At 39.6% G+C, this 23,796-nt stretch overlaps 1 protein-coding gene across 3 annotated transcripts in view; it reads left to right on the top strand.

Moving 5' to 3' along the window:
- APBA1 (amyloid beta precursor protein binding family A member 1) overlaps positions 1-23,796 on the top strand; it is a 75,104-nt gene that overhangs the window by 778 nt on the left and 50,530 nt on the right. The gene's annotated exons all lie outside the window — the stretch shown is intronic.

The raw sequence follows: 23,796 nt of genomic DNA, 5'->3' as shown, positions 1-23,796 counted from the left end.
GCCCATCGCGCTGTGCCCGCTGACGGGAGCTCGCCCCGTGCCGCAGCGATTTTGCGCCTGCTTCGAGGATGCGGCCTGCGGGTCCCCAGCAGCTTGCCCTGGAAAATATCCCTGTCACAGTACCTCAAGTTCTGCTGCATTGCTGTCAAATCCGAGACGGCTGTACCTGCCTCTGCAGCCCCGTGGCTGAAACAGGCAGCAGCACCCTGTTTTCCTAGACGCTGGTGCTGACAAAGAACCTGCTTGTTCTCCAGGTGTGTTATATCTTACTGATGTGCAGATAACAAAAAGCAACGGACACATTCACATTTTGCCGTGTTAGGCAGTGGGGAGGAGCTGCCCAGCAGCTCAGTGCATGAAAGTGATGGGTGGCTGAAGGTTCTTTGGTGCGTTAGTGCCTATTTAAACCCAGAAACTGAGCGTCATGCAAGCTGTAGTGGGAGACCATAGAAAAGACAAGAGCAGAAAATGTGTCGTCGTGATGGGTAGGGTACTGTGCGTGTTCAGTGGCTGAAATAAGAAACAGAGCAAAAAGCAGCTTGCCTCCTTCCCTTGGAACAGTGTGACCCAAGTTGGGGGATCTGAGAGATTTCAGGTTAACCTGATTTTCACAAAATAATGGCAACTCAAGGTCGGCTGTGTGGTACAGGTCGTGCAGTATATTGGTCTGAGTTTTTCTTGGGTGCTGTGAGTTGCATTTTGAAGCATTCATCTTGCATTAGAACATTGTCTTTACTTAAAATATAAATGCTTTTCAGACTGTTGAGCTGTTGCACAGAAGGCTGGCCCCTTACAAGACTGTGGAAATAAAGATAAGCACAGTATTGGTTATAAATGCATTTCAGTTGGTCAAGGAACTGGCTTCTGGTTTCACTGATACCATTTTGAGCCACAGTCGTGTACAGTGATGCATTCTTAAACTCAGAAAGCCTGCAGTATGGAAGCTGTGTCCATCTTTAAGGTACAGTTAGCTTTTACTTCTTAGAAGCAGCTTCTCTACCAGCTCTAGAGCTACATAAAAGACATGCAGGTATGAAAAAATTGAGTCTTTTGCTGAGCTTCTTGTTTTGTGCTTTTTATAGGTCGGTGTGATTGTTCATGTGCAGTATTTTTTAGTTATTTGGTTTGAGGTTGTCTCAGTGTGCATTAGTATTTGTGGCAAACAAGGCAGGGAAATGGAGCAGTGAGTCCTGAAATGTTGTCTGGGAAGGTTGGCCTTGGGGTGTTACTCCATCTGTGTACTTTCAGGGTTAGTATCCAAACCAGCAATCCCTTCAAAAAAATACAATAAGCTTTGGAGTAACGAAGGAAAACCAAAGCAAGTGCTCAAGCTTTCTGCTTGTATCTGTTTGCCTCAACATTTAAAGATCCGATTCGGCATTTCTTTGCTCAGCACACAGTTTGATGGCTATTGACAGTATCTGTTCTGGATTGATGCTGGATTATGAATTAGAAGAATCAGAACTTCTCCCCTCTACCTCATCCCCCCCAAAATTAAAAATATTAATAGATTATATAATATTAACTTCAAACAGTGTAATAAACATTGCCCATAAGCAGTGCAGCTAGATTAATTGAGGCTTAACTTTGAACGAGATCCTATTACTGTCGATTTAAGTCAAGCATTGATGTTCTGGTAATGCATTTTTAAATGTGGTTTTCTCATTTTATGGAAGATGAAGATTTCTGCTTAATCAGAGATCTAGCAAGCAATCCTCTGCTCATTGCTAACAGATTGTGTGTAATACATACTGTGTACAGGTTAAAGGTTTCTGTAGAACAGATTGATTGTTTTGCTTCATACTATTGACTGATTTGATAAGCCAGCTGCTCAGAGCAGTGTGATGGTATTTTTCTGTTTCCATTGCATGAGACTGTGCTCTTCAAAAAGAAAAAAAAAGTCATATGTTCATTGTTTTACTGGAAGGATCTGGGGAATAATCTTTGTTTGCTGCTTTCACATAGACAGCCATTTTGGTGATCCCTGTCCCATTTCTGATCAGCGCTTGCCATACATATGGGAAACAAGGAGCAGTTGCAGGTGGCAGAGGACTTCCTTCAGGGTGCTCCAGGGCTGCGGAACTTTTTTGGGGGGAAGGATTCAACCTCATGTAAGCAATGATGAAATGAGTCCAGTTTCCAGGGAGCCTGAAGGGAGATGCTGTTGGGAAAAGGGGTGCAGCTGTGTTATGTCCACTTATTCCATCTCATTGTAGAGACAGGATCGTGTCCTAAAAGGTGTTCCCTAGATGATGATCTGTATAATTTTAGATTTTTCATCTTCTGATAAGACTGTATGAAGAGCTGTTTGCTGATAAGCAGTGGGATTTTGTACATCAGAAAGGAAACTAGTGAAATAAATGGATTGTGGGTATTTAAAGCAATGAAAATTCTAGTTGAGGTAGACCATGGTGGGAACTTCTGTTTTTCTTGTAGCCCAGCAAAAGGAGATGCTCTGTGAAATCTATGTAATTCAGAATGTTTAAAATACATGGGATGTTTTGAAGTCTTTTTTAGATACATGCCTTTCTTCCGTACCATCATATGTACTCAGATTATCTGTCTGGTCTATCAAATCTTGCTCATAAGCCAGCAATTAAGTATTATTAACTGTTCAGTAAAAACATTGACTCTGTAAGTCAATGGCCACCTTATCATGCATGAGATCAAAATGAGAGGTAAGAGTGAGAGACGTCATAAAAAAAAAATCTGTTGGTAAACATGGCATATTCCGAGGATGTGACAGCACATCCTTGGATTTTTTGGCTGAATCCTTTTGGGGCTAATTTATTTTTTCAACTTACTATGATTTTCTAAACCTCTGCGGCATTCTTTTTGAGCATCAGGAGCATCCCTGCTGAATTTGATATTCAGACTTTCAAGTCTAAAAGTTAGGCGTGGGTCAGGAAGACATTGGGATGGCAGAGCCATGGAGTCGATAAAACGTGACCATCTGCTGCCAAGATCAATCAAGCAATTACCCTAAATTAACTCTCTGTTTATTTATTTTTTTTTTTCTGTGCTCACAATGGCACACAGCAGGAAGAAATTTTTTTTTCTATAATAGATTCATACCTGGGAGGAAAAAAAAATGCTCTGCATTGATCTGGATAAATTATTTTCTTCTTTGCCATCATTTTTGTTTTATCAGACAGAATATTTCTGATTTTCCACTTTTTATGGTGGTCATTCAGATATTTTTTTCTGGCAAATGTTGTGCCTGAAGAATGGTGGGTATTGGCATGAGCAGGAGCTTAGGCACTGAGTAATACAAGGTGCTTGTAAACAAGGACAAATCATCAGCACATAATGGAGAAGTTAAAAGACGTACAAATGTGATTTTTTCCCCTAATATCCCTAGGTTTTTGGGTTTTTTTTTTGTTTTGTTTTTAATAACTCATTCTGATCTGTGAGTTGCAATTCGTGATGACAGAATTACTATCACTGTGCATTTCTATAGTGTGCATTCTGATGGGACTTTGATCAGGTTTGAAATTGTGCTGCTTAAGCAGAATCACATGGAATCACAGAATCTCAAGGCTGGAAGGGACCTCAAGAGATCATAGAGTCCAACCCCACAGATAAACCTTAATTAGGAAAGAGTATTTAAAAAATGAACTACCATCCATGTTAGTTGATGGGGGAGGCTTTAGCTGGCAGAGGTCTATGTCCGGGTCTTCTGTGGGCTGAAGTAAATGTTCTCAGTAACACGCTTTAGATCCAGTAAGCAGACAGAACCAGTTGTTTTCAGTACGTTGCTTGTGGCAATGGATTTGGGGAGGCTGGGTGCTATCTCTGCTGCTGGGATGGGAAGCTGGCACTGTCTGTGGGATGTGTGTGGGGAATGGCAGGGTTTTTATTTTTTCTCATAACAGCTTTCTTCCACCAGCTCTTTTATGATTGTAGGAATAATATAAGCTGGAAAGGATCCCTGCATGTCATCCGATCTAAACTCTGCTCAAACCAGGTGACTGAGACAGAAGGCGCGCACACAGTGCGTGTACAGCTTGGCTTGATCGTGTCTGAAATTGGAATTGAGGTGCTGCTTCTCTGGGGGATTCAGAAATAACAACAACGTGCAGAAGGTTCTTCTTGCAGCCGGTGAGCAGGAGGTTGTGCTGTTGAGTCTGGGCTTTCTCTGAGCAGGCCCAGCTGGGCGCTGCTGGCTGTGCTGCTGCCCTTGAGCCCAGAGCTGCTGTAGAGAGTGCTTGCTTTGTGTAGGAAACAGCGGTCACCTCAGCTTGGCTCTGTTTTTCAGATCAGTCCTACTGCATTTGTTCCGTGCAGGCTGTGATGCAGGTATATTTGCTGCATTACCTTATCTGATCCCATGACAACCACCTGCTTTTTTAAAATTGGACTTATAAGACTATCAGAAGCGAGGAAGTAACCTCCCAAAATTCTGGAATCATTTTTGTTTTCAGTAATGTTGTAACATGCTAAAAATTTGATCACTGTTTCTTTAAAATGAAAGATTTATTAAGATGTTTTCCTCTTAATTGCGTTTTGTGCAGTTACCTTCCAGCTGATAAAGAAAATCTCCTTCAATAGTTCGTGTTAAGTAGAAGATACTACATTAAAAAAAAAAATAAAAAAATCTGTAGTTTTGTAATCTCAGTACATCTCTGTAGACCTTTAAAAAATCCTCTTCAGGCACGTTATTTGTGTTTCTGATATCCTCAGCTATTGTACCCTTTGTTTTGGAGTGATAAATAGGGATAAACTCCAGGTTCTGCTTTCACTGAATTATTATCTTGCCTTGTTGATAAATGATTAATGTAATCCACTTACAAGATTGCCGTGACATCATTCAGATTTTGGCATGCTTAATTTCATTTCATAAGAACGTAACAATGAGCAAATCCTAAAGCCCTTGACAGGTTCTTCCTACAGGAAGGTGCTCAGGCTGCCAGCAGAGTGGGAGAGGTGGCTGAGCCTCCAGCCTGCCTTCGAAGCAGGGAGAGGGCTGCTCTGTGTCTGGTGTGGTGGTTCTGCTCAGCTTCAGCATCTGGGCTTTCTGGACCTCAGTCATTTTGGCAGTACCTTACATCTGATCTGAGAATGCCTGGGTGATTTAGGCTTTGTTTGAAATCTCACATCAGTCAGGTGGTATTCACCTGTAGCAGTGTCAACTTCTTTGGGCCATGCTGGCTTGAGGTTCAGCAGTTTTATCTGTAGGTGAAAGTGACGTGCGAGTTCACCCTTCCTCATTGGGAGGAAGCACTCAAGCACTTAATTACCTTAACACACGCTTGGATGGCTTTTTGTTTCTTTCTTTAAGACAACTATAAAGGCTGAATGATAGTGTTTCAAGTTAGGCCAAACTGGTTTTGAATGTAAATGTAGATGTAATTAAGACTACAGAAGACACATCTGTGTATCATCAGTTAGACACGTTTAATACTTCAGTGTGCAATTCATCAAAATGTTCTGGATACACATCCAACTATCACATTGAAAATAACTATTATTTCTAGCTAACTACTGATCTCATTATTTTGGTCAATGGTTTGCAGCCAAGAAATCTCTTGAACAAAATTTCTGGCTGAAGGAAACAAGTCAGCAGGTCTTCCTAAAAATGAATGTGAAATACGCTGTCTGCCTGTATCACTGCTTATATTAGATTAGAGAGTCACACTGATGTGTGAGGTGCCTCTGAATTACCTCAGTGATGTGGGACGTTATGTCATGTATTCTGGTGCATTGGTAGTGAGACTGCAGATGTTTCTGAGATCTAGTTCTTAATAATCTTAATAGTTGAGGGACATGCTCTAGTGAAAACCATTGGTGACAGTTGGATGTTTGGGCTGGAGGGTCTTGTAGGTCTTTTCTAGCATTGGTGATTCTATAATAGTCTTTAACCAGTAAATAACAGAACTTTTCTCAGAAGAGATCTGTGTAAGCACCAGTAGGTAGAACTGCCCCTTTATGGTGGATAGAGGGATTTTGAACTGAATGGCAATGTGGAAAAACTACATATTAAAAGATTACTGAAGTACTAAGGAATATGTGCTCTTCTTTTGAAGGTGTCTTTCATCTTGAATCAGAGGGAAGGAGTTCACAGCTTTATGATAAGAAATTTTTGTGATGTTAGGAAGAGGAAGATATTTTTTCAGTCTGTTGGTGGTTAAATGGACACAAGGTGAAGCTGCATGAAAGAGCCCTGATATTATTTTGTATTTATAATATTCTGTGTCTCTGTTATTAAGGCTTAGAGCACTAAGAAAGACAGATAGAGCCCTGAAAGATTAAACTCCTCTGGCTGGATACACTTCTGCTGTCCCTTTGTTCACCACACCTATTGAGGTCTTTGTGTTTCTCTGACCCATGACGGAAATCTTGCTGCTTTAAGGTTTTTTGCAATATCTAATATTGATATTATTGTGTAGGATCACACAAGCCTCAGTGGCTACTTTTCTGGGTTGGCTTTTTAGATGTAATAGGGTGCTGAACAATGGACACACTGGATAATCCAGGTAAAACTCGCTGTATTAGTGGATCCAAATCAGTATTCAATAAAGCCCAAGTCTGTGTGTGAATTTCAAGGCAAGGAGAAGGCACATTTGTAAACAGGCAGTCATCAGGTCTTCCAAATCTCTTAGAGACCACAGCCATTAGATAAAATAATTATGGGGAGTGATCTCCTTTTTCATTGAGAGGGAGAATTCCCTCTGAAAATCACCACCACGCTTTTATTTTGCAAGGAGTTAAGTCTGCTTATTTAAGTTTTTTCTTAGCAGAAAATGGATGGATTACCTGTTAAAGTTCAAGGATGCATATCTGGATCACATTTTCTGCTGAGGAGACTAAAGCCTGAGGATTTTAGTCATCCTTATCTGTTGCTCATCAGCTGAAAGTATTACTGTGTGGTGTGCTTTCCTCACAGACAGTGGTTTCTGAATTCTCCTGCTAATGGTTCCCAGGTCTTTTCTTATTGATGTTCATAGCTTACCAAGCACTGACACAGAACTGATGAGATTTTTGGCACTGTTGCTTCTCAGGAAGCATTTGAATGCCAGAAGCAAGACTGCAATGAAGATATACTGATTTCACCTTGCTTTTAATGAGATGGCAGCAGTATTGTTTTCAGTTTTGTTTAGAGACTTGGTGGTAGAAATGCTTTTGTTTGTGTTTCCAAGATCATCTTTAATCCTGGTTCCTTCAGTCTCAGGTACCTGAGAGGAAAAATTGTTACGATTTTCTTTTCCTGTACTCAGGTGTTGCACAGGAATATGGAATTTCTTGTAAGGCATGCTAGCATTGTCATCTTTCAGATTCACTTGCTCATGGGTTATGCTTGTGGTAAGGCGTGTGAGGTGGTCTCACAGATGCATCTTGTTCTGTGTTTGGTGTACCTGTTCATGTTTTGCTGTGGGTACTGTGTATTTGGATTGTGTGTGGTGGGGATTTATTTTCTTTTTTGTTTTGTTTTGTTTTTATTGCCATCCATCAATGTCTGGCTTGTAAGTTACGTCATAATGATGTCCACTAGTTCCTTTTTGCCCCGAGGGGGCTAAATCTCCTGCTTAATAAATGAAGCTCATCAGTTCCTGGTGAATGTGACACATTCCACAAGAAAAAACAGTGATGTAATGGTGGATTTTATTTGCAGTGGTTCACAGTTAGGAGGCACTGCTTTGAACGGGATCTGCTGAACCTGTGGAGGAGACATGGAAAGAACATTGTGTGAGTTCACACGTCTGGATGTGTATTTCACCTAGAAGCATTTGTTTCAGAAAAAAGAAACAACCTTTATCTTGTGGCAGTTGTTGAAGAGTCATGGACTGGATTAATGGGTAAGCCTTGTAGCATAAAAATGGGGAGGTGCTTCACCATTATGACAGGAACTGCTTCACAGTCTGCAGTTAGAAGCCCAGTGTAGTTAAATAAATCTGTCTTGTCATGCTGAAGGATCGGCAGCATGTGGTTACTGTTCTGTGTTGCTCTAATACTGTAAAATGGGGTAAAAGCCCTTCAGTTCCCTTTCCCTGAATTTTTCTGAATTTACTATCAAAGAAATCAAAGCATTTTGTAATCAGATTTTTTAATAATGCTGAGTGGTATTTGCTGGGATGTTATCTATTCATACTTACATGTTGCGTGAATAAGACGATGTTTGTTTTTTTTCTTTCCACAAATAAAGGTGCTCATTGACATGCAGAAATACAGACCTCATTGTGAGAGATGTGGACACAGTTTCTCTTGTTAAGAACTACATATTCAGTACACGACACTTTTAGCTTTTGCTAAATTTTGACTTAAGAGAGACAACAAAGAATATAGGGCGAGATGTTGGAGGGTGATGTTAGGATCTTAGTAGCAGGTTTCCAGCCTAAGCTTCCAGCATAACTTTTAACGAACAGTTTTGGATCTTAAGGATCTACTCCAGATGCTACTTGTCACTAGCATCTGCCACTGATGTCATGAGCTGACATAATGAAATGGGAGGCATTACTTTCAGAGCAGCCCTTGTACCTATTTTTTTTTTTTTCTTTTGTGAAATGATGGAGTTGTTTTTGTGATTGCAAGGCATTTTGCTCTACTTAGCTATTTTGGTCATCTACTTGTTTCCCTGTAGGTGGTTCAAGCAATACCTTTGTAGTTCTGAAGATCCTTGTTGCCTTATTTCTCTCTAAAAGTCTATCATTGTGGCAAATGCTCATTAGTAACTAGAGAGTGATTATCATTATTTCTGTCAGTGTGGCTGTCTCATTAATCATGCTGAATTTCATGATAATTCTTTGTAATACACCTCCATTTTCACATTTTGCCCATCACCTTTATGCCCTCAGCAGGCAGTGAACAGCGTGGCCAATTAGGCCATCGCAATCTGTACTTTCCCAGACAATAATCAGACATCAGGCCTGACTGCTGTGGTAAGAGTTGCAAATTGCAAATGGTGCTATTGCAGCTGCTTATAACTGGTATTGTGGCTTCAGTACTACTCAGAATTGAGGAAATTATTTTACAGTATCTCATTGAATTTACTGATTTCCTGAATGTACTAAAAATGGAACTGCTTGTTTTTTACTTGTGAGTATTTAATGATTTAGCAAATCTAAAATACTACTCCTTACCTCCCTCAACTTTGTAAATTCATTTTTTTTATTTTTTTTTTTAACCAAGAGCCTAAGCTTTGAGTCAGAACTGAAAAACTACAATCTCATGCAACAGTATGGATCAGACTCCGTTACATTTTGAGATCTTTAGGATTTACCCTGCTTTTTCAAGCTGTGTGAAATCCATTACTTTGCCAACTTTTGCAGACATTTGTTACTGGAAGAACAGTGAAGCAGGGTGGAGAAGACAGCATGTTCTTAGTTGCCATGTACTAGGTATGCATCACTTGCTCTGTTGAGGTGACTCCAAAGGCTGTTGTTTGATGGTGTCTCACGTGGGAGACTGCTTGCTGAAAGCAAGAAATTACATGCTGATGGTGTGCCTGTTTCCCATACTTCATGGTGACTGTGCTTCTGCCTCCTGTTAGTAGTTGGAGGTGTTTGAAGACACACTGCAGCTTCATGGCTTTTGAAGTTCAACAGCAACATCCTGGGAGTCTCCAAGTGTGAGCGCAGTAAGATCTGTGTGCGCAGAACACAATATGGAAATAGTCATTTTTTTTTCTGCATGAATTTTAATTGTGACTGGAAGATGAGCCAAGGAACTGTCAACATTTGTTTTTGTTCTCTAAATCTGGTAATTGCTGTTGTTCCATTGCAACTCAGATTAGAAATCATTGTGACAATGGGGGGAGGTGCATTTGCAGTTTCATGTTGAATGGACAGGCAGTTCAGGCCTAGAGTTTGTGACTTTCAGAAACCTACAAGGTTTAAAGTAATGTAAACTTTGTCTTTTAATTACATGTTTTGTATTTATTAAAAGGACAACTGCCTGATGCCTAGAGCTTGTTCTTAAAGAATTGATAGTCTTTTGTGACTTGGGTAAATCCACTGAAGCTTATGTAAAGACTTAGCTTCTGTGTGCATTGTGTGCAAAATGCTACAAATGCCTGGAAGTTGGAAGACATTCTGAATGTCCTTCTACATGTTTCTTTCTACATGGAATGACCAAAAAGATTAAAGTGCTGCTTTGTTGTTAGGGAGTAAGGGTAGAAATAATGAATTGATAATCCTCTCTACATGTAGGAGATTACCTTTTCTGTTTCAAGCAGCTCTTAGTATATTTTGATAGCAATGATCATGTTTCAGGTTTCTGTTTACACTTCCACTAATTGCTCCCAGAAGTGTCCCATAGAGGAGCACATTATGATGCCATTTTCAGAACAATGAATAGGCTGGTGGAGGGTGACATTAGGAAGCCCTGAACAGCAGTGAAGGCTATTTTGAGCAGTGACATCCAAATCTCTGAGATGGAAATTAGTGAAAGTGAAAGGTATTATCAATGACATTCTTTCTGAGTTTAACTATAGCTTCCTTAAATGGGATTTTCTTCCTGCATATCTCAGGATTACAAATCCTCTGGAATTTGGAACAGTACATGAGAAGAAAATAGCATCTGAGGGTCTGATCTGTTTCTAGGGTAACTAGCCAAGCCCCAGACAAAGATTTTCAATTGAATTTAGAAAAAGCAATAATTCTAATGAGGAAAGAAAAACAGCTGATTTACATCTTTGTAGTTCTGCTGTAATCATGTGAGTGATGCAAACCTATATTCAGTTTTGTGGAGTTACATATACTTGGAATCATCTGTATGTCTATGCTTAGTATTTAATCCATGTGTTTGTTACCGTCAGAAGGCTTTCCCGGGGGCTAAATGGAGATGTCTCTGCGGCTTTGTGGACATCCCTGAAGAACTTACCCATATTTTATTTGGAAACTATGCTGAAAGCAAGTTTCCACATTTCCTTTTTGGTACTGCTCTCAAACAAAGTCTAAGTAACTCTTCTTGTAGGAAACAATATCCCACACTCTTCTTCTACTTGCAGTCTTTTAAATTCAAAACGGCTCATTTGATGAGTAGCATTTTCAACTCAGTATTTGCATTGGTGTAGCTAAGAACAAGATGCAGCCTGTATCCATGTGGTTAATTTTGTATTCTAATTTTCTATTTGCTTTAAGGTACAGTGTAAGATGTGCATAAGAAGTTCCAGAAGCTGATGAGCTCAGTAGCAAGGATAGCTTTTTAAAATTTTGTGAACTTGCTTGTAGCTCAGGAAAAACATCCACGCAGAGAGGTGGATAGATCTGAAGAGACGGTTTCCTTGATAGTATTCATTAAGGCTTCAGGATTCAGGTAGCAAAGTGACTTGATTACTGTTCTGGCTCTCTTCTTTAGGTAGGTAGCTTTGATTCCAGTATTGCGGGAAGGATTTGCTGTCAGATTTTAATTTTGATCAGGAAGTGTTTCTGTAAACCAACAAACCAAACCCAACAATAACAACAAGAAAGATCCAACACATCCCAGTCTCAGAAACTAGTCATCTGGTTCAGTTTCTCTCAAAAGTTAATCACTGTTAATTACATTTTGGCTGGAAATACAGGGCTAAACAGTAGTCTTACTTTGTAGGTATAGGTAGCAGCTTGCCTTCAGAAATACACCACCACTTGTTTCGATTTCCCAGCCCTACAGCTAAGTACATAGCCCAGATATGTCCAGTTGATGACCCACAGCCTGCATGTGGGCCAGCGCAGCCAGTTGAATGCTTGCTGCCCCAGGCCATCATGGCGGTGGCTGTTGCTGCTGAGTGGGCTGGCCCGGCCCCAGACGCCATTACCACTCAGTTACAACCAAACATTCGTGTTCTGTTGGTGCTGTTTGGGCTGAAATCAGGACAAGGAGCGGACACAGTGCAACACTAGCTGAAGTGATAGCAAATAATTGTATACATTGTGATACATTGGCTAAACACAGTCCTGTGAACTGCCAAAAGTATGTGGCTTTGCTTTCTGCTTTGATAAAGGGATTTGAGAGCAGGATTTGGGATTGCTAAAAAAAATCAATTTTTTTTTTTCTATATTTGCCTCTCTGTTATAAGTTGACATAAACAAACAGCCTGCAGATTTTCAAATGGAATGTATTGAGTTGATATCAGAATTCAGCTCAGTGAAAAACTTGATCATGTCTCCTTACCAGACGTTTATAAGCTCTCTTTTACCAGAGAAAAAAATTCCTTGCTTCACAATTAAGAGTTATTTATTTCACTGCACTTTTTTTTTTGGCATTATGTATATTTGTTGACAACTGTTTCCAAGGATGAAATACAGGAAACTTTGTCAAAAACCTCTGATGAACAACTTGAGAGCCCATAAAGAATTGCAGCCACTGCCACCAAACCAGATAGATTTAGTTTCACAAAAATGAGGTCAGGTATCCCACCAATTTTATGTTTTTGTTGTCCTCTTTGTTTGAATTAAAAGTCCTAAAACTTGAAAGAAGTTTTGTTATCTGTATACATTAACTATGCTATATGTTTAATGAGGTCTGCTCCAAAAGTAAAGCTTCCTATTATATTATGTTGGCTCACAATATCAATGGCAGATATTGATAGTATGGCAGTAGAGACTGAACTTCCCTACCATTATTTCATTAGATGTTGTTGCCACAGGACACACGGCAGCAGCGTGGCACCCTGTGAGAATAACGTCTGGCATTAAAGTGCATATGAAGCAATGGTGTGTCAGTCAGCTCCTCTGTGTGGAAAAAATGGCCTCCACTGACATTCATTGATGCTTCATGGATGCTTTTGGAGACCTGACAGAGGATGTGAGCACAGTGAGGCAGTGGGTGGTGTGTTTCTATGATGGTGACAGTGTGTCACCTACACTGATGCAGATTTTTATGAGCACAACATGCAGACTATTGTTCATCGCTGGCAAAAACACACAGCTCATGGTGTTGACTATGTTGAAAAACAGCATTTTGTAGCTGAGAATTTGCTCTGTCAAAGAGTGTTATTGTGCTCTTTGTATTTGTGATATTTTCCACGGAAATAAGTGGGAGGGAGTACTTTCATCTCGGCCTATATGTGTGCAGACCAAGAGGTAAGACGGAGTTTTGGACTTCGGTCGTCTAGGCAGTACATAGCATCAGTTCACTTTGTGTACTTCAGTTGCTGATTTGTGTGATTTGTGTATGTAAATATTGTGGGGAGGCACTTATAAATGGAACTGTGGCAAACAGTGGGATTTTTTGTATCTGTCTCTCTGGATATACTTTTAATTCAAATACCGTATCCACTGATATGGAAAACAACATAGACCTTACACTGCTATGACATAGTATTTTTGGAGAATATAAACTTTGGGAGGAGGTTAAGTAGATTTTGGAGATGCGTGTTCTTTTTCAGGGCTGAATAGCTCTACATGGAAAGTAGGTTAAAGAAGTAAAAAAGAACCTTTTTTTTTTTTTTCATTTTTTAAAAAATTGTAGATGTTTGCAAAAAAAAAAAAAAATAAAAAAATTATTGATTTATTGACTTGCGCATTTTGAATTCTGCTTCCAGAGGAAGATTTTTCAAGAGCAGTCAATCCTTTAACAATTGTTTATTTTGGTTATGCTTTTTTTTTAATTTTGTGTATTTGTGAGTGAATTCCATTTGGTGCTGCCCATGAGATTCATCTTTAAGTAAGCCATAAGTTATATTATGCAAACCACAGAGAAGAATCTTAAGACATTGAAGGGTTTGGGCTCTAAGTTATGCTGCTGTTGACTGATGTGCTCCTGAAGCGTGTTTTTTACACTGGGGGCTCTGACAGTTTTGTTGGAGTAACATTGAATTTGGCTTTAAGTTGCACTAACAGTTATTGGAGACACCCGAGTTCTGCATCAGATCTCTACCAGACTACTCTTAAGTACGCGGCATATGATCTTACAATGAGTTGTGAATTGTGAATCACTCAAACAAGCACTTTTCTCAGCTGTCACTGTAGGGTAGGTGTTTCTGAGAAAGTTGGGGAAATAAGAGCAGGCACATGCCAGTAACTCAGTGCTGAAATGGAAAGCTGCTGCATCAGGGGATATGGGAACTCTGGGAATTGTTTCTGCCACAGATGCATGTAGGATACTCAAAATAGCTGTGGTAAAGAGCAGGTATGCAATCTGTGCTTGAATTGACAGGATATAACTAATCAGACTCTGCTGAAGTAATACAAAGTCAGGCTAGATCTTGGAGATACTTCACTTATAGTAAGACTATTGGAATGCTCAAACCTGACTAGGAGATTATGGGTGCCTTTGAAAATCGGTAAATGTTTTGAAATATTGGAAATGTCATTGATACTGACTTCAGGAACAGGTACCTTGGTATGACTGTACCAAAAACCATCTCAATATGCAACTCTGTGATTGTACAGTTTTTGATGTGCTACTACATAACTAATTTGGGATCTTCTTTTAGTCAGAGGGTTAGAATACAATGAAGTGAAAGAGCTCCCAAGCTCCCTTTTTTTTTGTAGCATGATATTATAAAGAAAATGAATTTTGTATGAGCCTCCCTTTGTATCCAAGCAGTACCCTTGCTAATTAGTTCCAGACAGAATTAGAAGAGTTTTAAAAGTAAATCCATTTGTATTTTATGACATTAATGATCAGTTAATGAGAAGAGGCACTGATTTTCTCCTCTGAGAATCAAAGGAGCTGAACTGACTTGTGTGTAAATTTGTCAGTAGAGGGTTGACTGGGCAGGTTGATGTGTTGGACAACCATTTCTTGTGTAGCTCTGGACTCACTGTGGATTATTCTGTTTTTTGTCTGATAAGATTTTTCATTTAACTTTGTTCTGATAATAATAGAAAGTTCTTTAGTGAGTAAACAGTCCACACACATAAAAGTGAGGGCTTTTCCCGAGTTGTCTGAGTATCGCAGTTCCTTTAATTTAAGAAGCAATAACCTCTTTCTTTGCAGAAGGAACACCTTCATCCTATGCTCATATCTATTATTTTAGTACTGTGTTTATAACTCTTGACTTCTTCCATTATTTTTTCATTTGTACTGATTAAATTTCAGCTGTAATCTGTAGCTGGCATCATGAGAACCATGCATGTGTCTGGGAGAAAACCAATTACCTTGTCAGAATTGTAATTGATGATTTCCGATATGTAGTTCAGATGCTGATATCTTACAGTGTGTATCTGGAGGCTCCTGAAAAGGATGCTTGTGTACGGTGCATGAATTTAAGTAGGGGCTGTAAACTTGGGGTAAAGAGTGTCTATTTGCTAGTGCTTTAAACCTGTTAGTTTGAATTATGTTCTAATGCTGGTAGGGTTTGTGATGCATCTGAGGCATCCTGTTTGTACAGGTATACAGAGTAGAGTAAAAAAGGCTAGCTTTTTTGCTTCTCAGGTAATTTCAAAATTCCAGAAATTTCAGGTTGGCTGTTCTTCCCTCTTTCATAATCTGAAGCGTCTGTGCTTATAGAATTATAGGATCACGAGGTTGGAAAAGACCTACAAGATCATCCAGTCCAACCATCCTCCTATCACCACTGCTACCACAAGCTATTAAACCATACCTCATAGCTCCTCATCCAGACACCTCTTGAACACTGCCAGGGACAGTGACTCCCTGGGCAGCCATTCCAGTGCCTGACCACTCTCTGAGAGAAAAAGCTTTTCCTTATGTCTAATCTAAACCTCCTCAGGTACATTTGCAGCCATTTCCTCAGGTTCTGTTTGTTGCCTGGGAGAAGAGGCGAAGCTCCTCCTCATCACAGCCTCCCTTCAGGAAGTTGTAGGGTGCAGTGAGGTCTCCCCTGAGCCTCCTCTTCTCCAGGCTAAACAATCCCATTTCCCTCAGTTGCTCCTCATAAGACTTGTGCTCCAGATCCCTCACCATTTCTGTTGCCCTCCTCTGGACATGTTCCAGGGCCTCAGTGTCTTTCTTGTAGTGAGGAGTGTATGTGTGAACTGTTTTTACCTGATATGGATACTGTGGTCTGACAATATTTGCTTTATGGCAAACCATGAACTGAGTTAGGAGTTTTTGCTCTGTGAGCTGTGATGTGAAATGAAAGCAGAGTGGTTGTTTGTGAAATAATAATGTCAAGACAACAACCAGAGCTTGGAGTAATCAATTTTGCAGGCAGATGTTGCTGTTGCTCACTTTTCCTGGCTGTTGTCTCTAAGACTGTCTCTGCTCTTTCTTTTTACTTATGGTGTGATTTTACTATAAGTAAGATGTCCAAGACAGTTCCCAAAGGAAATGAAGAAAATTGGAGGAGGTCCATTTGGTGCAAAATACTTTCATATCTCTAAGCAACTGTGAATAGAAATATAATTTGGTTCGTGTCACAAATAGAACAGTATGCCTGAGAAAACATAAATGGAAATCACTTAAGCAGTAGGAAGAGCGAACTGCATTATACTGGGTACTACTTTGCATGTATGATCTGAAAATCCATTCTGCTCAGATTCTTCTCCTTTGTCTCTGTACAATTACAGAAGGCCTCAGTATGAATGAATAGGCAGCATAATTGCTTTATCTCAGCATTTTTCAGTGTTGAATTGCAGTTCAAATTGTACCATGGCACATTTTGTTGACCAGAATGGTCTAAAGTTTCTAGAGCTTTCAGAGGGAACAGTATAGTTAGTATACTGTAGTATAGTGCACTTTGTAGTGGAATTTATGGAAATGTTTCCAACTGGAATTAAGTTTCTTACACAGTACAAAAACAAGACAATAATAAGACAGTTAAGTGAAAGAAAAACAAATAAATTAATTTTGAAAAGTAAGTAACCATGAATTATTCTGTACAACAGTTTTCTGTGTTTCCTTCCTCCCTTCCTCCATGGGTAGTTACTAATTCCACAAAAATAGTTTATACTGTAAGTATTCCAAAAAACAGGCTTTCATCTGGAAGATCGTTTGCTGTCATCTATGAAAGACTTCAGATTTGGGAGAGGCTGTCCTCAGTTTGTGACAGGCAAGTGTTACTTGCATCTTCAGAAAAAAAAGTACAATTCTGAGAACTAGTCTGATTTGCTTACAGTTTATCCCTGGAAAAATCTTGGAGGCCTGTTGGAATGCATTTCTGAGCATGTGGTGGAGAAGGCAGTATGGCTGGTAGCAGGCAGCGAAGATTGATCAAGGCTACCCACCTAACTATTTCATGTGATAAAATGACCATGGAAGAGCAGTGGGTGTTAATTATCTTGACTCAAGTAATGTTATGATGCTGTTTCCAAAAGTATTCATTTATCTAGTTTGGACATAATTGTATGGGAAGCAGGGAAGTGATTGGGCACTGGAACAGGCCCCCTGTGGCAGTGACCATGGCATCAAGATGCTGCAATTTGTGTTTGAACAGTGCTCTCAGACAGAGGGTTTGATGTTTGGGGTGGTCTTGTGTGGGGAACTGAATATGTTGATTCTTATGAGTCCTGTACAATTTGGGATATTCTGTGATTCTGTGACTACCAGAAGGGTTAAATCAACAAAAACAACTGATTGCTGGTTGGTCCTATAATTCGTTGTTAAGGGTCATGTGCTACCTGGAGTGCAAAATCCTGAGAGGTATCACAGGAGTGTGTTGTGGCACCTGTTGTGTTCAGCATCTTTCCCAGTGACTCACAGAGGAGGATAGAAAGCTCATCAATTTTGCAGATTACATTATGCTGAGGAGATGAGTCAATCTGCTGTTGTACAGAGGAATCTAACCAGGCAGGAGTAGCTGAACAGGGACCTGATGAAAATTAAAAAGAACAGAGGCTGATACCTGTCCCTGGCAGAGTCTCAGTCTCTGGCAACAGTGCAGGGCTGAGGAGAAGGTGCCTGGGAGCAGCTTTGCAGAGATCAGTACCTTCCCAGTGATGGTTTGGTGAGTTGACCTTGGCTGGGTGCTGCACATACACCCAGCTGCTATTGCAACCTCCCTCCAACAGGGTGAGGAAGAAAATAAAAAAGCTGATAGGCTCTGAAAAGGAACAGGGAAATGACTTACCAGTTATTATCACAGTTAAAGCAGCCTTTGCTTGGAGAGGATTTTTAACTTCTTTTGCCAATTAAAAATAGAATAGAATGATGAGAAGCAAAGACAAAGCTAAAAGACTTCAATTCTTTCTTTTCAGGATCAACTTCATGCCTCAATTCCTGACTCTTTTTAATTTTCTCCCCAAGGGGGAGCACAGCTTGGATGGGTGACTGAGATGCCCTGCCAGTTCATAACTCTTCATCCCTATTGCTCTGTTCTCCTCCTCCTTCTCCTCTACATGAGGCTGGTATCTCTCATATGGGATGCCATCCATCAGGAGCAGACTGTATGCTCTGCAGACCAATTGGTGCCAGCAGCTTGCTCCTGTAGGGGCTCTCCATGGGCAATGTCTCCTTCTGGCCTCATTCACTGTGGGCTCCTCCATGGCTGTGTGTGGTGATCTGCTCTGCACATTGACCATGGGCTGCAGGGAAACAGCCTGTTCCTTCATGGGCCTTTCCTGGGATGCAGGGAACATCCTTTAAAAACAGAACTTGGTGGGAAATACCCTGCTACAATTTCTTTTTGTGCTTTCACAGAAAGTTCCTGATGTCTTGGGTAGTCCCTTACATAAAATCTTGGAGTTTTCAGCACAACTAAGCTTGAAACTTTTTTTGTTCCTTCCATCAGAGCCCCAAGTTTTAGAGCTGTTGCATAACCAACATATTTCCTGACTGGACTTGAGCCTTTTCACCCTTGTCATTAGCCTTCAGTTTTTTGTTTGTTTGTTTGTTTGTTTGTTTAAGTGTATATATATATATATATATGTATTTCTTTTAATTCAAGTTCTCAGTTTCTTGTTTTGTTAAAACAGTTTCTGACCTGTTAATTGTTTCTGACTGAGATTCCTGCTGAGGTCTGAATGAAGACTTGTGTTTTTGCTTGTGAACTTGTTTGGTGTGCTGCTTAAATTCTGATCTTGATTCCTGGGAATTTTGAAGAGAAGCAGTTTTGGGCAGGCAGAATAAGGCCATTGTATTGCATATATATGACTTTCCCTTTGAATTATATTCAAGAAGGAGCTGTCCAAAGAAGGGAGTGCCCCCTCAGCCTCTGAAGATGTGTTTTATATTAGTTAAAACTGATACCTTGTTTTCAAGCATGTCTTAGAAATATTTTGTAATACAGAAAAAATAAGCCATCTAAATGATGAAATCAGCAGTGTTTGGTATCTTCTCTTTGCACTCAGTGACATTATGTGAAGTTTAAACTTTGATCTTTAAGGGTTTTTTGTTGTTGTTGTTTGTTTGTTTGTTTTCTTTTTCCAACAAATTTATAAAGCTATACAGCAAAGTGGCAGAGCAGTGTTTACATTGAAATATTTCTGAAGGTAGCTATCAATGAATACAGTTCACAAGGCTTGCTTTGTGAAATAGCAGTCTGCCTTTGAGGAAGAAAATTTAGTTCAAGTTTGTATGCTTCCAGTTACGATCTCACTGAAGCCCAATCCCTTTGGATTACCTAGTTAGCTGCGACAGTAGGATTGATATCTGTGATTACTACTTGGAAAGAAAGATCTGATCTTTTTTTCCAGGAACAAACTCTTCTAAGCTTGCTTCCCCTACTGTACTGGGGATTAGAAAATAAATTGCTTTAAGCAGGTGACATTAATCCCTGCTAAAATTCAACAAATTTTGTTTGGACCGTTATTTTTATGCCAGCGTGTGTGTCTGTGAGATTACAGGTTTTACATTTCTTTACATTTCTTGATAGGTTGAAAGGTATCATTGTTAATGCAGACCTTAGATTCAGTAGGAGTTTCAGCCTCCTTTCTGTCCTTGTCACCCCACTGCTGAGTTGAGTTTGGTTAATAAAGGACTGTTGTTGAATCCTTCCAAAGAAGAATTTTGTATTTTTCTGCCATTGTCTGAAGCAGTTATTTTAAGGAAAAAATATAGGAATTTAAAATATTTTTGAGGAAGTAAGAAAGGTCAAGGCCACATTTACAGCTCCTGCTGAAGGCACCGACAGTTTTTCCTCTGAACTAGTTTCAAGATTAGATAGACAACATACGTGGATTAAGAGGATCAGTCCTGTGACTTGGCCTGTGAAGAGAATCTGGGTCTGCCCTGCGGTAGTGCAGTGAAAATGTTGAATTGCTCTCTGCCTTTAGAAGCATTTCCCATAATATGTAAAGACATTTACAAGGGATCTTCTGACCCCTTCATGATGCCCACTTGCTTCAGTGAGTCTACAGCAAACAAGATTGCCCAAGTTATCCTGAACCCTGTAAACTGAGAAAATATGTAGTTTTCCTGAAAAACTGTAACACCAGTTTCAAAGGAAAAGACATACCACTTCAGCTTGCTGCTATCTACCTACTGCTTGGGAGACTTTAAATCTTGTGTCTTGAGGAGTAACTCGGCACACTGTAGTGTCTCTTTGCTGTGTTATAAGCACACCTGACTTGAAGTGCTGTTCAGCTTGATTTAAAGGAGATAAAATAATTATTATTCAACTCCTGCATCTCCATAAAGGTGCGCAGAGAATTTGTCGGTATATTTTACAGTTAAATTTACAGTCCTTATTTATAGATAATTAAATCTGTCTGCTGCAGTAAGCCTGTTTTAACCTGCAGTGAAAAATTTACATCATATATAATCAATATGCTTCAGATACGTTTGATTTAATTAATGTTGTTGCATGTGCTTGTGTACTAACTACACATTCATGATAAATTCTTCTAGATGCTTATCTTCAAATGGCACGTGTTCCAGAGTGATGCTGTGTTTGTATTTTTAAACTGCATGCTTAAGGAGACCGGCCTTGTTTTAGGCTTTTATTTTTGTCACTGCTACAAAAATAAAATGGGTGAAGGAGGCAGGTTGTGTCTGTTCCAGCTCCTTATAGATGTTGTATTTTCAATTTTCTTTTCTTCTCCCTTCCCACTGTGTTTCACATTACCAGTGCCGTATCTAACATTTTGGGATTAGCTGATAGAAATTTTCATTTTCTGGATTCACTGCAAATATTCATTGATAGTTTTCAGTGCAGTCAAAAAATGTTTTTGTACCACGCTGTTTGCTTGTTGCAGGCAGAGAAACTAAAGGAGAGATTTGATATGATTTTCCCCCTGTCAAGAAAGGATTAGGTAGAAATCAAGAGTTTCTGGTGGTATGTTATTGGAGAATCTCTTTTTGTCTCAATAAAAAAAATAATCAAAATGTTAAAAACTTGCAGGAGTAGCACAGTTACCATAGGAATTGTTTAAGCGTTGCAGCTATCCAGTGCTTTGTTAGGTTTAATGGGGAAGATTTGACTTTGTGCCTAGTTTAATACTACGCTGTTAGAGCAAAATAGATCATGCCAGACGCTACGGCTCAGCGGAACTGAGGCAGATGCTGCTGCTGGTGACTCATCTTGGTCGTTTTCCATGCCTGCACAGCAGAGTTGAGGCTCAGTGAGAATGCCAGTGCTTGTTCCATAAGGAAAGTATAGTTTGGGTTCCTGTATTCCTCTGGGATTATGGAGATGAACTCCTGTAATGGTCTGGGAGTAACTGGGACAGGGTATTTTGGGTTCTTTCCTCCTCTGCTACTGTCTCTGTTCTGCTTGATGTGCAGGTGAGATTTTTATCATGTAAACTAATGTACACATCCTGTAAGAATATTGGAAATAATTCTGTTACTGGCAAGGCTTGACACTCTACCATATAGAATGCAGATTGGAAATTTAGGTGATGTGAGCTACTAAGTTGTTTATGGGTTGATAAACATACTAATAGGAAATAGATGGAACAAGAAAATGGTACATACATAGTAACCTGTGCTCTATGCAATCAAATATAACAGTTTAAAATTTCATAATTCAGTATGATGGGGATTCCAAGGAATCACATAATGTGTTCACCACAGTGTTACAGTTTACAGTACAGTGTTACAGTTACTCCACATTGTGGAGTGATTGGATTTGGTTAACTTTGTTCAGTTACTGGATACAATGATTCTACTTTGGTTTCAGCTCTCTCTATTTTCAGCTCATCGTGATGAGGTTCTTACTGTATGTGCTGGTGCTCTGCATGCCAGAGCAGCAATGTAATGTGTTTTCACACCTCTACTGTGGGCTGCCATCATTATTACTATGGCCCTGGCTATTACTAAACCTTGTGTTCCAGTGTCACACTTCACATCTTCCTTTATGTACAATCCATTTCTTACTTAAGTCTTTCTGTTCTGTAGAATCATACAGAATCCTAGGAGTGGAAGGGGACCTCCGCAAGTCATTAACTTGGAATTAAATGAGGACCTTGGTGAAAGATGTAGAATCTCTTGATTTTCCTGCCTTAAAGAAGCCTGGAGATGTTTTAACAAGCAAGAAACGCTTCCTGCTGTAGAATTTGTATCACTGATGTGGAATTATAGAGTTAGCTATGAACCTAATTAATTCCTGCAGGAATTAATTATAACATCTCACACCATTTTGATTACATACTTTTTCTAGCCTCTCTTTACTTCTTAAGATAAGAAGAAAGATTCCGTAGCCTCCAGAATTAATCAGATCTAGGGCTCCACTGTCCTTTGAAGTTGCAAGTGTATATTTACTTTTTTGTTTTGTTGACTTCTGTTTTGTTTTCTCTAAGACCTCTTCTCAGTGTTTTCAGTATTTTTAGTTGTTTTCTTAAGCTTTTTTTTTTTTTTTTTTTTTTCCCCAGGTGGTGAGAAAAGTCATTTCCTTTAGTCTTTCTCATCAAAGCCTTGTATTCCAGGTATCTTGTAGTTACTTGTACTTATCTGGCACCTCTCCCTGAATTATTGTTCTCATCGTGTCCTTCTTAGAATCCTGCTCTTCCTACAAGCTTGTACTTAATTGTTTTGTGATTGTGATGCAGCTGTCTATCGCATCTCATTTTTCAATGCTAATCTCTCTCTGTATCTAGTAATTTCTGAAGCAACAAAGTTCTTTGTATTCTTCAAGAATCAAAATACTTCAGTTGTAAGGGACATATGTAGATCAAGTCCAACTGTGACTTGCATAGCTTTCTCACCCAGTGCCTGAGTTAATGACATCCCATATTGTACCAGCTGTCTTTTGAGTAGCTGAGGTATTTTGTTAGGAAAAACAAACTTTGTCTGTATTTGTTTCTGAAGCTGAGAATCTGATTCATCTGTAGTTTTCCTTTATTGTCTTCTTCTCTATCTTCCATCTTAAGTTCAGTTCAGTCTTCTACATTTTCTTGAATTTCAGAATAAATGCACTACTCTCAAAACACAATGCGGAACTCCTTGCCATAATTGTCCTTCATGAACAAGCTGTTTTCTTCCATGCTACTGTTACAGTTGTCCCACAGAGTTTTCATGATGGGTAATAAGATGCACAGCAGAACTCTCTGCTAGTTTTCCTGATTTGGCATTTTATGAGAACATCTCCAGTGTTCAAGGAACTGTCTTTTAACACTGCTCCTGTTCTGTAATCCTGTTGCAGTTTTGTAGAATCATAGAATGGTTTGGGTTGGAAGGGACCTTTAAGGTCATTTAGTTCCAACCCCCTGCTACAGGCAGGGACACCTCCCTCTAGACCAGGTTGCTCAAAGCCCCATCCAGCCTGGCCTTGAATGCTTCCAGGGAGGGGGCATCCACAGCCTCACTGGGCAACCCATTCTAGTGTCTCTTCTACAGTTACAACCGTCTTAATGTATAAGTCTTTTCCCATGAATTCCCTCAAAAGCTACTTTAATTGGTTTTTGCTGTTGCTAAGCAATTGTTCTAAACAGCTTCCTCATCACTGCATTTTTTTGCTATCCTTCATTTGCCAAACAGGATCTCTCAGTTGAAAAATATAAAACTTTTCTGTCTGTGCAGCCATGCGCTTATTTCCAGTTATGCATCTGCTCCTGCTTGGGTCTTTACACCTGACTAGGGATTGAATAGGAA

The sequence above is a fragment of the Excalfactoria chinensis genome, chromosome Z (assembly GCF_039878825.1).
Source record: "Excalfactoria chinensis isolate bCotChi1 chromosome Z, bCotChi1.hap2, whole genome shotgun sequence".
NCBI classification, from domain to species: Eukaryota; Metazoa; Chordata; class Aves; order Galliformes; family Phasianidae; genus Excalfactoria; species Excalfactoria chinensis.
This window is presented reverse-complemented; position numbering and strand designations above follow the sequence as displayed.